The sequence below is a fragment of the Paroedura picta genome, chromosome 1 (genome assembly GCF_049243985.1).
Source record: "Paroedura picta isolate Pp20150507F chromosome 1, Ppicta_v3.0, whole genome shotgun sequence".
Classification (NCBI taxonomy): Eukaryota; Metazoa; Chordata; class Lepidosauria; order Squamata; family Gekkonidae; genus Paroedura; species Paroedura picta.
The window spans coordinates 30,349,365-30,362,786 of record NC_135369.1 but is presented as its reverse complement, the minus strand read 5'-3'; the positions used below and the strand labels follow the sequence as shown (position 1 = coordinate 30,362,786).

At 44.0% G+C, this 13,422-nt stretch overlaps 1 protein-coding gene across 8 annotated transcripts in view; it reads right to left on the bottom strand.

Moving 5' to 3' along the window:
* EXTL3 (exostosin like glycosyltransferase 3) overlaps positions 1-13,422 on the bottom strand; it is a 183,081-nt gene that overhangs the window by 32,342 nt on the left and 137,317 nt on the right. The window lies entirely within an intron of this gene.

Genomic DNA, 13,422 nt, shown 5'->3' with positions numbered 1-13,422 from the left:
GGGCAGGGAGACCAGTGGACTTTTGATGTTATTTCAGGACTTCAACCCTAGGCAGCTCTCTTTAAGGTCCCACAGGGCTCTGATCTCGTTGGAATGAAGGTTCCACCAAGCTGAGTTGTGGCCGGTTCAATTTCTTTAGGGCTGGGGATGCTGAGCAGATCACTAGATCTCGGTGTTCATTAGCAGACATAGCAGGAGATGTGGTGCTGCAGATAGGGCGGTCCCAGACCATTTAGGGATTTGAAGGTAAGTACCAAGCCCTGGAACCTGATCCATTCTTCAATATGGAGTCAGTACAGCTGGGAGAGTACAGGTTGCATGGGCCAGTAAGGACCTGTACTGCTGCTTTCTGGACCAGTTGAAGTTTCCAGAGCATCTTCAAGGACAGCCCTGCATAGAGCAAGTTACAGTAGTAGTCTATCCTGGAGATTACTGGAGATGACTGGAGATCACAGTAGCCAGGTTACATGTCAACAAGTAAGATACTATTGCCATGCCTAGCAAAATGATAAAATGTCTGGCAAGTGATATTTGTGACCTGGGCCTCCATAGAGGCACCCAGCATCACACCCAAACTCTTTATGGTCACCAAAGCTGTTAATATGAACCCTTCAAGGGTTGGGAGTTGCGCTAACTCACCTGGGGCATATCAGCCCTGCCAGAGAACCTCCATCTTAGCTGGATTTAACCACCTGACTCTACTTCAGCAAATCTATCATGGCTTCCAGACACCTGGTCAAGGAATCTGGGGTGTCATCAGCATGTTGATGACAACCTAGCTTGAAACTCAAGACCAGCTGGATGGGGGAGGGGGCATATAGACATTGAACAACATCCGATACAGAATCTCTTCCCTAGCATCTCCCTCTGTCCCAGATCTTGGAGAAAAGATTGCAGTCATTTCAGCTATTTCCATCTTCCACACTAGCCCTATCCCTTCTTTATCTGGGCTTCTCTGTAAGCACTTTCCTTCCTTCTTGACTGTTAGATATTCCCAGAAAGCGATCTGTGATTGTATGAGGTTTTGCAAGATCTTGATGGACATTCTGCATTTGGGATGAATTCTTACCCCTTAACTCATTTTTTAAAACTTTTAGAATTCTTCTGCAGACCTGGGACAGGGAGTTACTACCTAAGAGATACAGGCAGGTAGTGTCACCAATGACTTCTAAACACCATTCCAAAAATTGCTTTGCTGGGGGTGGGGATAACAAGTCTATCGCTAGCTAGCCTCTGGCAGACCATATAACTGCGTGTTAGACAAAGTGGCCATTACAATGTCTTGCAGCAATGAATCCCTTAAATTTATGAGTTGTATGAAGAGCCAACTTGAAAATGCAGGGCTGAGAACAGCCAGAGACATTTTTGCAGGGGTACCTTTTTTGTTCCCTTGCTACTGGAGCATTTGTACTTTACCTGCAAGGCTGAATCGCATGCATACAAAATGAAGACCTCTCTGCATTATGTCCGCAAGGCATCTTTAGTGTGTTTGTACAATGGAATGCAGATTAGCGCGCGCACACCCCTGAGACACTTACTGAAAGCAACAGAAAACATCAGCCTTGGGGTGGAAAAGGGTAGTTTATGCTTCAGCAATGACTGAAATGCTTCACCCTGCCATGGCCTGTAGCAGTTGTGAAAGACTGCTCAAGAGTGGAGAATGTTTTTTTTTACATGTGAAAGTTTGCAGCAGTAGGCTGAATATTCATGGTTACAGGGTTTAATAAGAGATGCTAGAATGACTTTCTCCTGCAGGGACCCACTGTCTGCAAAAGTACTAACCCCAAGGATTCTGCAGGTGGGCAAATTAATTCAAATTTTATGGACAGAATCCCAAAGGAATATACGATACACACATACACTCATTCATTCAATATAGAATAAGAAGGCTTTTCCAGCCTGTAACAGACCACACACAAACAATTGCCAAACACATAGAATAATCCTGGCGAAGGACATGCAAATTAGAAACCCAGCCAGTTCTCAGTGGTTCCAGCTGCGTTTTATGGGGCAAAGAAAATGCTGCCCTCTTACCTTGGGTAAAACATCCACTCAGACAGACACCTGTCCACCCCCACCAAGAAGTGCAACGTGTTTCTATGCCAGCACTGCATTCCCAGTAGGGTCTTCGCCTTCCATGTACCCCCATCTTTAACCGCTCCTGTCCGGGATGAGTAAGGGTGCCCATTGGCCCCTTCCCCTGGACTGACAAGTGGAGGGCCCAATCGGGAAGCGCAAAGCGCCTCCCGATTGGGCCCTCCGCCTGTCAGTCCAGCCCCAAAGTGCTGATTGGCTCCTTGCCGTGGCACGGACCAGTTGGGAGGCGCGAAGCACCTCCCAACCCGCCCAAACCTCCACAAGGGCAAACCTTTGCCCCACAGCGGCCATTCCTAGGCTGCCCCCCAAGAGGGAAGGTAGGCCTGGAGCCTTCCCAGGCGTCGCGGAGGCCCATCGCTGGCTCTCAGAGCCGCCGATCGGCCTCCCCGGGCCCTCGGGAGGTTTCTTCCGCCCCGGGGGGGGGAGCCTCCCCAGGGCCCGGGAACGCTGTTCGCCGCCCTATCGAGCCGGCGAGCAGCATCCCCGGGCCCTGGGGAGGCTATTTCTGGCGCGGGGGGGGGGGTAAGTAATCTCTTCTACCAGGTCTGACGAAGAGTGCTTGCACTTGAAAGCTCACGCCCTGAATACATCTTTGTTGGTCTTAAAGGTGCTACTGGACTCTGATTTTATTGTGCTCTTTTACCACTATAGAAGCCTCGTGGCGCAGAGTGGTAAGGCAGCCGTCTGAAAGCTTTGCCCATGAGGCTGGGAGTTCGATCCCAGCAGCCGGCTCAAGGTTGACTCAGCCTTCCATCCTTCCGAGGTCGGTAAAATGAGTACCCAGCTTGCTGCTGGGGGGTAAACGGTAATGACTGGGGAAGGCACTGGCAAACCACCCCGTATTGAGTCTGCCATGAAAACGCTAGAGGGCGTCACCCCAAGGGTCAGACATGACTTGGTGCTTGCACAGTGGATACCTTTACCTTTTTTTTTTACCACGATACTATTAATTTTCAACACCTCACCTATTCTGTACCTCACCACCGCTGTTGGCTATAGTATAAAAAGGTAAAGGTATCCCCTGTGCAAGCACTGGGTCATGTCTGACCCTTGGGGTGACGCCCTCCAGCGTTTTCATGGCAGACTCAATACGGGGTGGTTTGCCAGTGCCTTCCCCAGTCATTACTGTTTACCCCCCAGCAAGCTGGGTACTCATTTTACCGACCTCGGAAGGATGGAAGGCTGAGTCAACCTTGAGCCGGCTGCTGGGATTGAACTCCCAGCCTCATGGGCAAAGCTGTCAGACGGCTGCCTTACCACTCTGCGCCAGAAGAGGCTCCCTGACTATAGTATACTTTGGACATTAATACATCATATATATATTCAAATTTTGTTCTCATTCTGCTTTAACATTGAACTATATTTGCTATGCATTTATATACTATTTTAGATAGCTTCTCATTCTACATATATTGTATGCTTTCATGATAAACTCTCCATCTCTCCTCAAATTTTCAGATTGATCTATTTTTCAGTTATGACATGAATTTCGCCAAATTTTATTCTATTCTTCTAAGCTTGGATAGACATCAGATTTCCATATTGCTGCAAAGATAATTCTATTCGCTGTCACAGTATATTCAAATATCTCTTCCATATTTTTGGTGATTTGTTAGGCAATATTCCAAATAACATATTCTTGGCTTCCATTAGAGATATAAATTTTAATACATTTTGCATTTTCCCTTGTATTTCCTTCCAATATCTTTTTGTTTTTTTACATGCCCCCCAAAAACAATAAAAGGTTCCATCAATTTGACATTTCCAACATTGTCCTTTGTGGTTTTTATCTGTTTTATCAATGTCATGTACAATCTGAAGAATGTTTTATACCAATTATCTATTAATATCTGGCTCACTGTGAACTTAATTTCTTTTTCCCATCACTGTTCATATTGGTGCATAGGTATTTGCTCTTTAAAATTCTGCATCCATTTAATCAAACATTTTTCAGTTGTTCTTCTGGTTCAAACTTATATAACCATTATAAGTTTGAACCAGAAGAACAACTGTTTTATAATCTACAGTTCAACTCAGTCTTCTCTCTTATAGCTCCACCTTCCATATTAATCATTTTCTTTAATCTTGAAGAAACTGGTTGATAATGCAATACCTACTGAATATAAATTTCTTCATCTCAAGATCTAAATTTCCCTCGAGTGTTTAGTATATTACCATAAGTTTAAAAATCTCTTTGATTTGTCATATTCTTACCATGATAAGCTTCTTGGTGTAGTGCTTAAGAGCGACAGCTTCTAATCTAGAGAGCTGGGTTTGATTTCCTGCTCTCCCACATGAGCAAACTGGATGATCTTGGGCTAGTCACAGTCCCATTAGAAGCTGTTCTCACAGAGCAGTTTTGTGATAATAAAATGCACTGTAAGCCAGGAAATACTGGTTCAAGTCACTCCTTAGGTGCTAACCACTAATGCAGCCTCATGCCATAACCTTCTACCTGACAAGAACCTTGCAAGGCTTGTAGTTAAAATGATGTTTTCAATGTGCCTTGAGCCCTCTGGATAAACAGTGTGGTTTCTATTGCCATATGTGGGCTGCTTTATGAGGGGACTCCCCAGGAAAGACAATGAGAAATGGAGCCACCAGCTATCCAATGTCCATGCTCTAGTTTACAAGAACCACACAGCATTTTGAATTTTACAGTGTTCCTCCCTCTCTGCCCAGTAGGAGAAGCTAAAACTCTAAATGGTTCAGCATCTTTGTATCTCCAGACTACCTTCTCCTCTATGCTCCTCAAAGGAGCCTGCACTCCAGCACACAACATCTGCTAAAGGTCCCTGGCCCCAGAGAAGTAAAGTTGGCCTCAACCAGAGCCAGGGCCTTCTCAGTCCTGGCTTCAGCTTGATAGAACATTCTTCCCAGTGAGATCAGGACCCCGTGGGACTTAAACCAGTGCTGTAGGGCCTGCAAGACAGAGTTGTTCCGCTAGGACTATGGTTGAGACCTATAGTCCACCAATGAACCTGGCCTCTCTACACATTCATGTCGAATGCATATAAAATGTACATCTCAAACAGCCAATTTACCATTATCCTCTCTACCACTGCCGAGGTAGTTGCTCCTGTCCCTTGAGGGATAAATGTTATAGGAAACAATTTTAATTGATCTACACTTTAAAAAAAATTAATAATTTAATTTTGATTATACTGCATCGGATTTTGTTTTATTCATTGTATTCCTTATGTTGTAAACCACACTGAGCCCCTGAGAAGGGCAGTATAAAACTTAAGTAAACAAACAAAAACTAAGAAAATAATTATTATATAAATAAATTAGCAAATAGATAAATGTTGTTTTTCTGATTCAATATGGCACCAGGGGCATATAGACAAACAACAGCCTCCCTGTGCCGTTTTATGTTCCACAAACAGAACAAAAAGTTAGCTAACTAACTTTCAGCTCTATTGAAATGGGCATTGATATGAAGAGATTTTTAAGAGTGCTGGACCAATTCTGCTAAAACCCTTTATGTACTTAAGGTGATGTTGTGCGTTAATTGCATACAGTTCCACAAAAGAATTCAGAAAGCAGTGTTTGAAATACCAGCGCTCCAATGCACAAATGTCAGTTTTCTAAATCTGCATATGGCCTGGCAGACAAAAACGGGTTGAAACAGAGAATGCAGGGTAGGAATCTCCTATTACTACAGAAAAAGAGCATGGTTTGTTTAGCACCCCTCCCAAATTGCAGCAAGGAAGGAATGTACATGCACACTTCCTGTTGCCAGCCTCCAGGTGATGGCTGGAGATCTCCTGGGATTACAACTGATCTCCAAGTGACAGACATCATCCCACTGAGGCCAGAGGGCTGGCACATCATCAGAAGGATGGTAAGCTTTTCACATGGCATGATATGCCCTTTGTTCTCTATGCAAGTTAATGCTTTCCCCACGTGCACACACACATACACACAACACCCAGATTTACCATTAAGAAATGAACACTCTCAAAGAGAATGTTGTGCAAATTACATGTTGGAATGATCTGATGTATCATAGTGGGTACGGTTATGAGCTGAAAAAGCCCTGTTCTCATTTTGTCTATGCTAGGAACTCTCTAAATGGCCACAGGCACATCCTACTTGTGGTTTGAAGTCGTACTGCCCATGCACAAGGGAACTCTCTGCCCATGATAATCGGTGGCCCTAGAGAACCCTTTCCTGGTAATCAAGATTCTGAGGTCCCCCTCTGTTTCTTCCATAGAAGTCCTGTATGTTGCAAGAACTCTGGGGCATGTCCCAGGGCACCCAGTCAACTTACAAGGGCTGCCTGCCAGATCCACTGGCTGTTTTTGTTACCATATCTAAACTTAACATGCTTCTCAGTCCTGTGATTCCATACTGAAGAGGAAGGTCAGGAATGGGGGAGGGAGAAGCATCTTCCCAAGTAATTTTGTCCCCCCCCCCAATCCATTGCTCATTTTTTATTTAAGAATTCCACTAACACACTGCCCTAATCATCGCTGGTTTCATAATGACATTATACCTACCCAACTCCAATTTCTTATCTGAAACACTGGCCCTTCCCATTCCCAAAGACAGCAAAAACAATTTTTTTTTGTTTTTAATTGCTACCGTTATGCTTTTGCAGCTGTTTGGCATCCTCTAATTGCGGGCTGTGTCATAACTGCCACTTCCAAAGACGCATTTTGCATTCCGTGTAGATGTTCTTAGGAATATAGGCCAAGCCGGCTGTTTTTTCCCCCTCCCCACTCATTTCTTCAAGTAAAATTTCCACAAAATGCTTTTTTTTTTACAACTAATTTAGCCTGCCATTTCCACCTAAATTCTCATAATGAAAATCAGCCCAGATCTGGGGGTGGGGTGTCCAAAAAGAATAATGCCAGGCTCAAGCTGTAGAACGCAAAAGAGCAACCACGCCCTTTCTGGTGTCTGAAACAGCCCCAGAGTATGTTGTAAACCATACAGGCCAGAAGAGCCAATATTCTTTTAACTCTACAGTTCCCATCTCACATCTGGGTTTGATTCACATATGCACGGCTGGCACAGTTTCCTTGTTGCTGGATTGTTCACTTATGGATGGCCGCTGAATTTGGGGTGCGATGCCAGCGAAAAAACAGCATCTCAGAAATGAGTCCGGGGGGGGGGGGAGACTTGAGCAGGTCACTCACACATGCTGCATGGTGCGTGTCAATCAGTCCCTCCCCATTGTTTGTTGTTGTTTTTTTAAACACAACCAACAATCTGTCACTGCCATGATTGTACTCCAAGGACTGTGCAGCCCAATCTCATTCCATCCCAAATTCACACTCCCCCTCCCACATCTTCATTCCCACCTTCCCCATCCCTGCATCTTGAGAGATATCTTAACACTGCACATCTAGTTTTTTTTCCTTCTTTGCTCCTTTCCCAGCTATTTTGGAGCTCTAGGTCTTTTCAAGCTCTGTCTCCTCCAATTGATTGTCTCCTCCATCCTGGATCTGACATCAGCATATGCTCTTTGTTTTGCTCGGCAGGGAGTTTGGCATGGGACATCCTCCCTCTAGCCAGCCCAATTCTTCCCCTGCCATTAGGAGAGGATGAAATGCAGTGGCTTGCCCACTCACCTCCTTGAGTGACTCTTGCTCCTGGGACAGGTAAAAAGTTACAAGATCGGCAGCCAATGTGACTTGACTAGCAAGGGTGCTGGGGGGGGGGGGGAGAGGAGGAAATGAGGAAGGAAAACACATATTTTTTGACCACCCAGCTTTGTTTGCCTCATCGGTCCTCCCCCATGTTCGAAGCAACAAGGCTGCAACAACATGGTGAGGAAAACATTTCAGAGGTGTACCCATGTCACCTGGCTACCTTGAGAAATGCCCTAGATGTCACCTTCCCCAGGAGTTGTTGAAATAAGCATGCTCAGTGTGAGCCCAAAGACCTACTGAAGTTGCAGCCTCCATATGAATAGCGGATTCTCCTGGGAAGGTTTGAACAATTTTTTTCGGGGGGGGGGGGAGTGCTGCAGGAGAAAAGCAACTGGAGCCTTTGTGCAGCTCAGAATTCATAAGGAGAACCTGAGGGAGGGAGGAGGCTAACACTGCTCCAGCTTTCACTGAATGCCCAGGCAAAAGCCTGGCAGAGACTCATCGAGGGCATGAGTGAACTTGGGCGTTCTGGGTCACCGTCTCAGCTCCTCCAGGTTTAGGAACCTCTGCATGTGGGTTGCTATGGATTTGGAGGCTGTGCCTGTTTCCTCAAGCACACGGGGCTCTGTCTCATTACGCAGTAATTTGTTGGAGTTCATTAGCCGTCTGCTTTGGGTGCTTTGATCAGTAATCACTTTGTCGGAGTGGCATTATCGCGGCTCTGCACCTGGTGGTCCTGTGATGCTTGAAATTGTTTTGGGGTTAATAAGAGGGGGGGGAAGCAATTTTTTAATAATGCTGTTTCTCCCTCCACACACACACACACACCCCTTCCGTCCTTAATTAGAGGAGAAAAATGTGGCTCCTAACCTTCGCACCTTGCTCTAAATAGCCTGTAATCAAGTAATACCGTGAAGAAACTCACACATCTTTGTTTACAGCTTATATTATTGGGGGGGGGGGATACTGCATGCCTGAACTCTCACATTACGTTTTTAAAACTCCTGGGAAGACAACTTGCATTTTTCTAGCTTAGCTGCTCAGTGCTAATGCAAGGGGAATACAAGCAAGAATATTGTTCTTTGGTGATAAACAGAACAGAAAACTGCCCCAGTTCTGTGACCTGTGTCTATTATTTAAATGAACTGTTTGGCTTCGTATCATCTGCTTGTGCCCTGCAGTGGCTGAATCACCAGGAATTGCAAATTAGTAAATCCACAATTCAGGTCTTCTCTCAGCCGCAAGCTTCCTATGTGGCCCTTTGACAAATCTTAGCTCACCCATCTGCCATAGGAGATTGATGATATATAACATCCACGCAAGTTGTGTTGGTATTAAGATTCCTGAGACCTCCTCCTATTTATACTGCCCCCTTAACAGTTCATTCAAAGAAGTATCAGACCTTTTCAGTCATTAAAATGGAACAAGGCATTAAAGTGACACAGTAAAAAAAAAACACAAATCTTCATCGCCCTACTATCCACAGCCATCACATAACCACAAAACACGTTGCAAACATTAGCTGGAATCAAATGGGTTTTGGCAATTTCTGGAATCTAGCCACAGAAGGCACTCTAGGAACCTCCTCTGGTAAACTCTTCCAAGGAGTGGGTTCCATAGCTCAGATGGCACATCATCTTACCCCACCGAGTCAAACCTGTTGAAAGGAAGGTAGAAGTTGAAAGGGAGGTAGAAGGTAGAAGCAGTTGTTCAACAGGCAAGCAGACTGACAAGGAGGAGAGGAGAGGAGAGGAGAGGAGAGGAGAGGAGAGGAGAGGAGAGGAGAGGAGAGGAGAGGAGAGGAGAGGAGAGGAGAGGAGAGGAGAGGAGAGGAGAGGAGAGGAGCTTCTGTGGGCCCTGGGTGTCAAGAACTTTGAAAAGCTAAATCCCAACACTTTGAACTGTAACCAGAAACCAATAGGCAACCACTGCAACTGTGGTAAAATTGATATTGCGTGCACATGGTCCACAGCACCTACCAAAATACTCTGTACATATAGAATCATAGAATCATAGAGTTGGAAGGGGCCATACAGGCCATCTAGTCCAACCCCCTGCTCAACACAGGGTCAGCCCTAAGCATCCTAAAGCAATATATCGTCAAGGAAAGTCTCATATGGAGCATGCTGCAGTTATCCAACCTGGAAGTTGCCATTAAATCAGAGTCCAGAAGCTGGGAGCCCATTTCTGGCTTTGCAAACTTCTTAGGGTGGGATGATTTCTCTTGTATTTCTTCCCTTAATCCTACACACCCACACACCATATATATTTGACTTTAAAATGATTCCGCTGCTATCAGCAAACTTCTGATCCCTCAAAGGATCCAAGTTCAAGCTCCACATGTGCTCCTATCTAGCAGAGTCACCTGGGAGTTCATATTTTCTTTAGCAACTGTTCAAGACTTAATGTAAAAATGTACACCCTGAGAATCCTGAACTTGAAGGGATTTAAAATACAGGACTTCTCCAAACTAAACTGCAGTCTTCCATTTTTACCATTGAGAAACTCCTGAAACATTCTTCAGGCTTCATGCAGAAGAATGGCATGGTCATGTAGAATATGGTTGGGAAGCACAGCTGTGTATATGGCCAACCAGGGCTCCTTCCCTTCCCACCCCCTCATCATTGACCATGGGGGGGGGAGGGACAGGTCATCATAACTATATATGGTCATTTCACCTAATAAATGTTTAATAATTTCTTTAAAAATATAAAAAAATAATTAACTCCCACCCATTTGGGAAACCTTTCCAGGGCCATCAAGAAACCACAGGGTTTCACAAAACCCTGGTTGAGAAACCCTGGACTCGGGTTACCATTTTTGCCCCTAACTTTCAATCACAATATATTAATACATATAGCACAGATTAAAATTTTACTTACTGCCTATCTCTGACACAGGGATTGGATCCTCCCAGGAAGGGTTATTAATTGAGCCTTGGAGTCTCTTGCATTGGGAACGCTCCCTGCACTAGGGAAAAAGCCACCCTTAGCTAAACAGATCCATAGGATCCAATCTATGAAACAAAACCCTTCCCTTTCCTACCTCTTTGCTCCCTCACCCACCAAGTGGCTTTTCTAGAGTCACCCCTGATTCCTAACAACCTTGGTGAAACAAAACAAAATCAGAGTCCAGTGGCACCTTTAAGACCCGCAAAGATTTATTCAAGATGTAAGCTGAAAGCTCACGCCTTGAATAAATCTTTGTGGGTCTGAAAGGTGCCACGGGACCCTGGTTTTGTTTTGTTGTGCTACTTCTGACCGACATGGCTACCCACTTGAATCTAACCTTGGTGAATACACTTTTACTGTCAGATATATATTAAAACAAATACAATTTGGGAAGGTTCACAAATAGAGTTGTCATTGTTTTAATGTAGTTAGAATCCATCTTTTATTTTCTTCTTATTTTTTTGGCTGGGTATTTCCTCTCATGGGTTTTATTGTGTTTGAATGAATTTTAAACCTGGGCAGGTTAAAGCTTGCAAATAAATAAAAAGGAGCTTCCACTAATATACCAGCTGCTCCAAAGCAGGAGCAATTCTGAAATGAAGTTTTGCTTGTCTGTTAAGAACTCAGTTTGTTTCAAGGTAAACAGGCAGAAAGAGCTCAGTGTGCATGCCCTTCTGCAGAAGCAAAGGTGTTACAAAGAATTTAAATAGAAATATGGTGAGGATTTTGTCTTTAAAAGAACAAAAACTCAGCAGGGCTAACACAAATGTTCATTTTGCAATGACATGAGCAATTGTAACTCATTTTATTGCTCCCCAAAAGGAATGTTTTCATTTACTTCTGCCTGGGAACAATGTGATTTACTAGTCAGGAACAATAAGATGAAATATTAAAAATATACATTCATTTCATGCGGTGCTAAACTCCCAGAAGCCAAAGTGGCAGCAAGCACCCCCTTCTGCTTTCAGATAAAAATTTAAGATCTCTCGCTGCAACAAAGAACTGCTTTCTACTGCCTCACTGAAACTGTTATCCTTGAAATTGTCCTCTGTAACTTTTGGGTTTTTTTAGCTCATCGGATACACAAGCTGAGCATGAGCTTATGGGAAGCTAGTGCACACAGTAAACAGTCCCTCCCCGACAGAATCAGACCAAGGAGAAGCACCCAATGGTGCATTTGAATGCAGCTGCTGCCTATTTACTTTGTCATGTCTCTTGTCTTCAATGGCAAACAAACATAGATGCTCTTCCCACAGAAGACAATGCAATGTGAAAGGATAAGCAGCCCACACTGGGATACACAGCCCCACATAAACTGAAAATTTCACAGATCCACACTGGCATAACATCATACTACAGCCTCTGCGTCAAAGCTTCATCAAAATGGCAAGGGGAAACCTTTGGATCCAGTTTATTTCACATAAACTGTCAAGAACAATTCCAAAGAAGGGTAGGTTTTGCTGAAGACTTCCAAGCCCCCCAAAAGAAACAATTCCTCATTCCCCCCCCCAAAAAATGACATGCTAGGACAGCAAAATTACCGTATTTGCCGACGTATAAGACGACCGGGCGTATAAGACGACCCCCCCCCCCCCAACATTTCCACTCAAAATATAGAGTTTGTTACATTACATTACAGCACTATGGGCCACTATGGGCAACTATGTCTATCCCAACTGAAGTGCACCCGGTGTATAGGATGACCCCCCCCACTTGGAGGCATGTTTTTCAGGGGGGAAAAGTAGTCTTATACACCAGCAAATACTGTAATTCTCAAAAAAAATTGCAGGTTTGCTTAGAGGAAAATCTGGATAACTAGTGACTTATAGTCCAAAAACATACATAGTTAAAGAAACTGCTCAGAGTTACATTCATAGGAAGAATATACTTGTTTCTAAAAAACTAATGACTTATAGTCCAAAAACATACATAGTTAAAGAAACTGCTCAGAGTTACATTCATAGGAAGAATATACTTGTTTCTAAAAAACTGTGAAACGTTCTGTTTAAGAAAAGCAAACTGTATTCTATTCCTATCTCATGCTATACCAGCTACTGGACTCTGATTTTATTGTGCTACTTCAGACCAACACGGCTACACATTTGAATCTATATCATCACTGTGGAAGGCAAATTATCACTTAATCTGCCTTGAGAGGACTTTTTCCAGGAATTACATTCATTGTTCAGTCTACCCTCAAAGACTTTGAGTAATTTTGCACAGTTCTATAGCTGACTGCTAGGAAACAAATCCCAAGATTTTTTAAATAGAATGTAACTGTCCATAAAGGGGCCTCCGATAAGCACCTGGAGAATTAGAAACCCTTTCAACCCAAACAGGAAGAGAGCCATACCTACTTTAGTGAACATAAAAACCACATTTTCATACCCAAAACTGCTACCATTTAGGTAACTGCAGCCCTGAAAGTGGGCAGAGCCAAAGGCTGGTCTGGCAAGTCACTTCATCCTAAAAGAGACAGACAGGTTGATTGCTGCATCTCTGAATCAACCAGAACCAAATCTGGGCATCTGAAAAACAGCCATAGCCTCACAATTTTTGGAAAAGAAACAAGTTCCTTCTGAGTCCTTACAGGTACGTCACTGGATGCTCCTTCCCTTTTGATCAACAAGCCGGCAAAAACCTCTTTGACTACTATCTTCTGAAATACTGAACTCATCCAGGGTTCACTCAGACCCAATAACCCTAATTGTACAGTATCCTTAGTAAGGGGATATGAATCTGCTTTGCTCCAAATTCTGCAAAGACTGCCC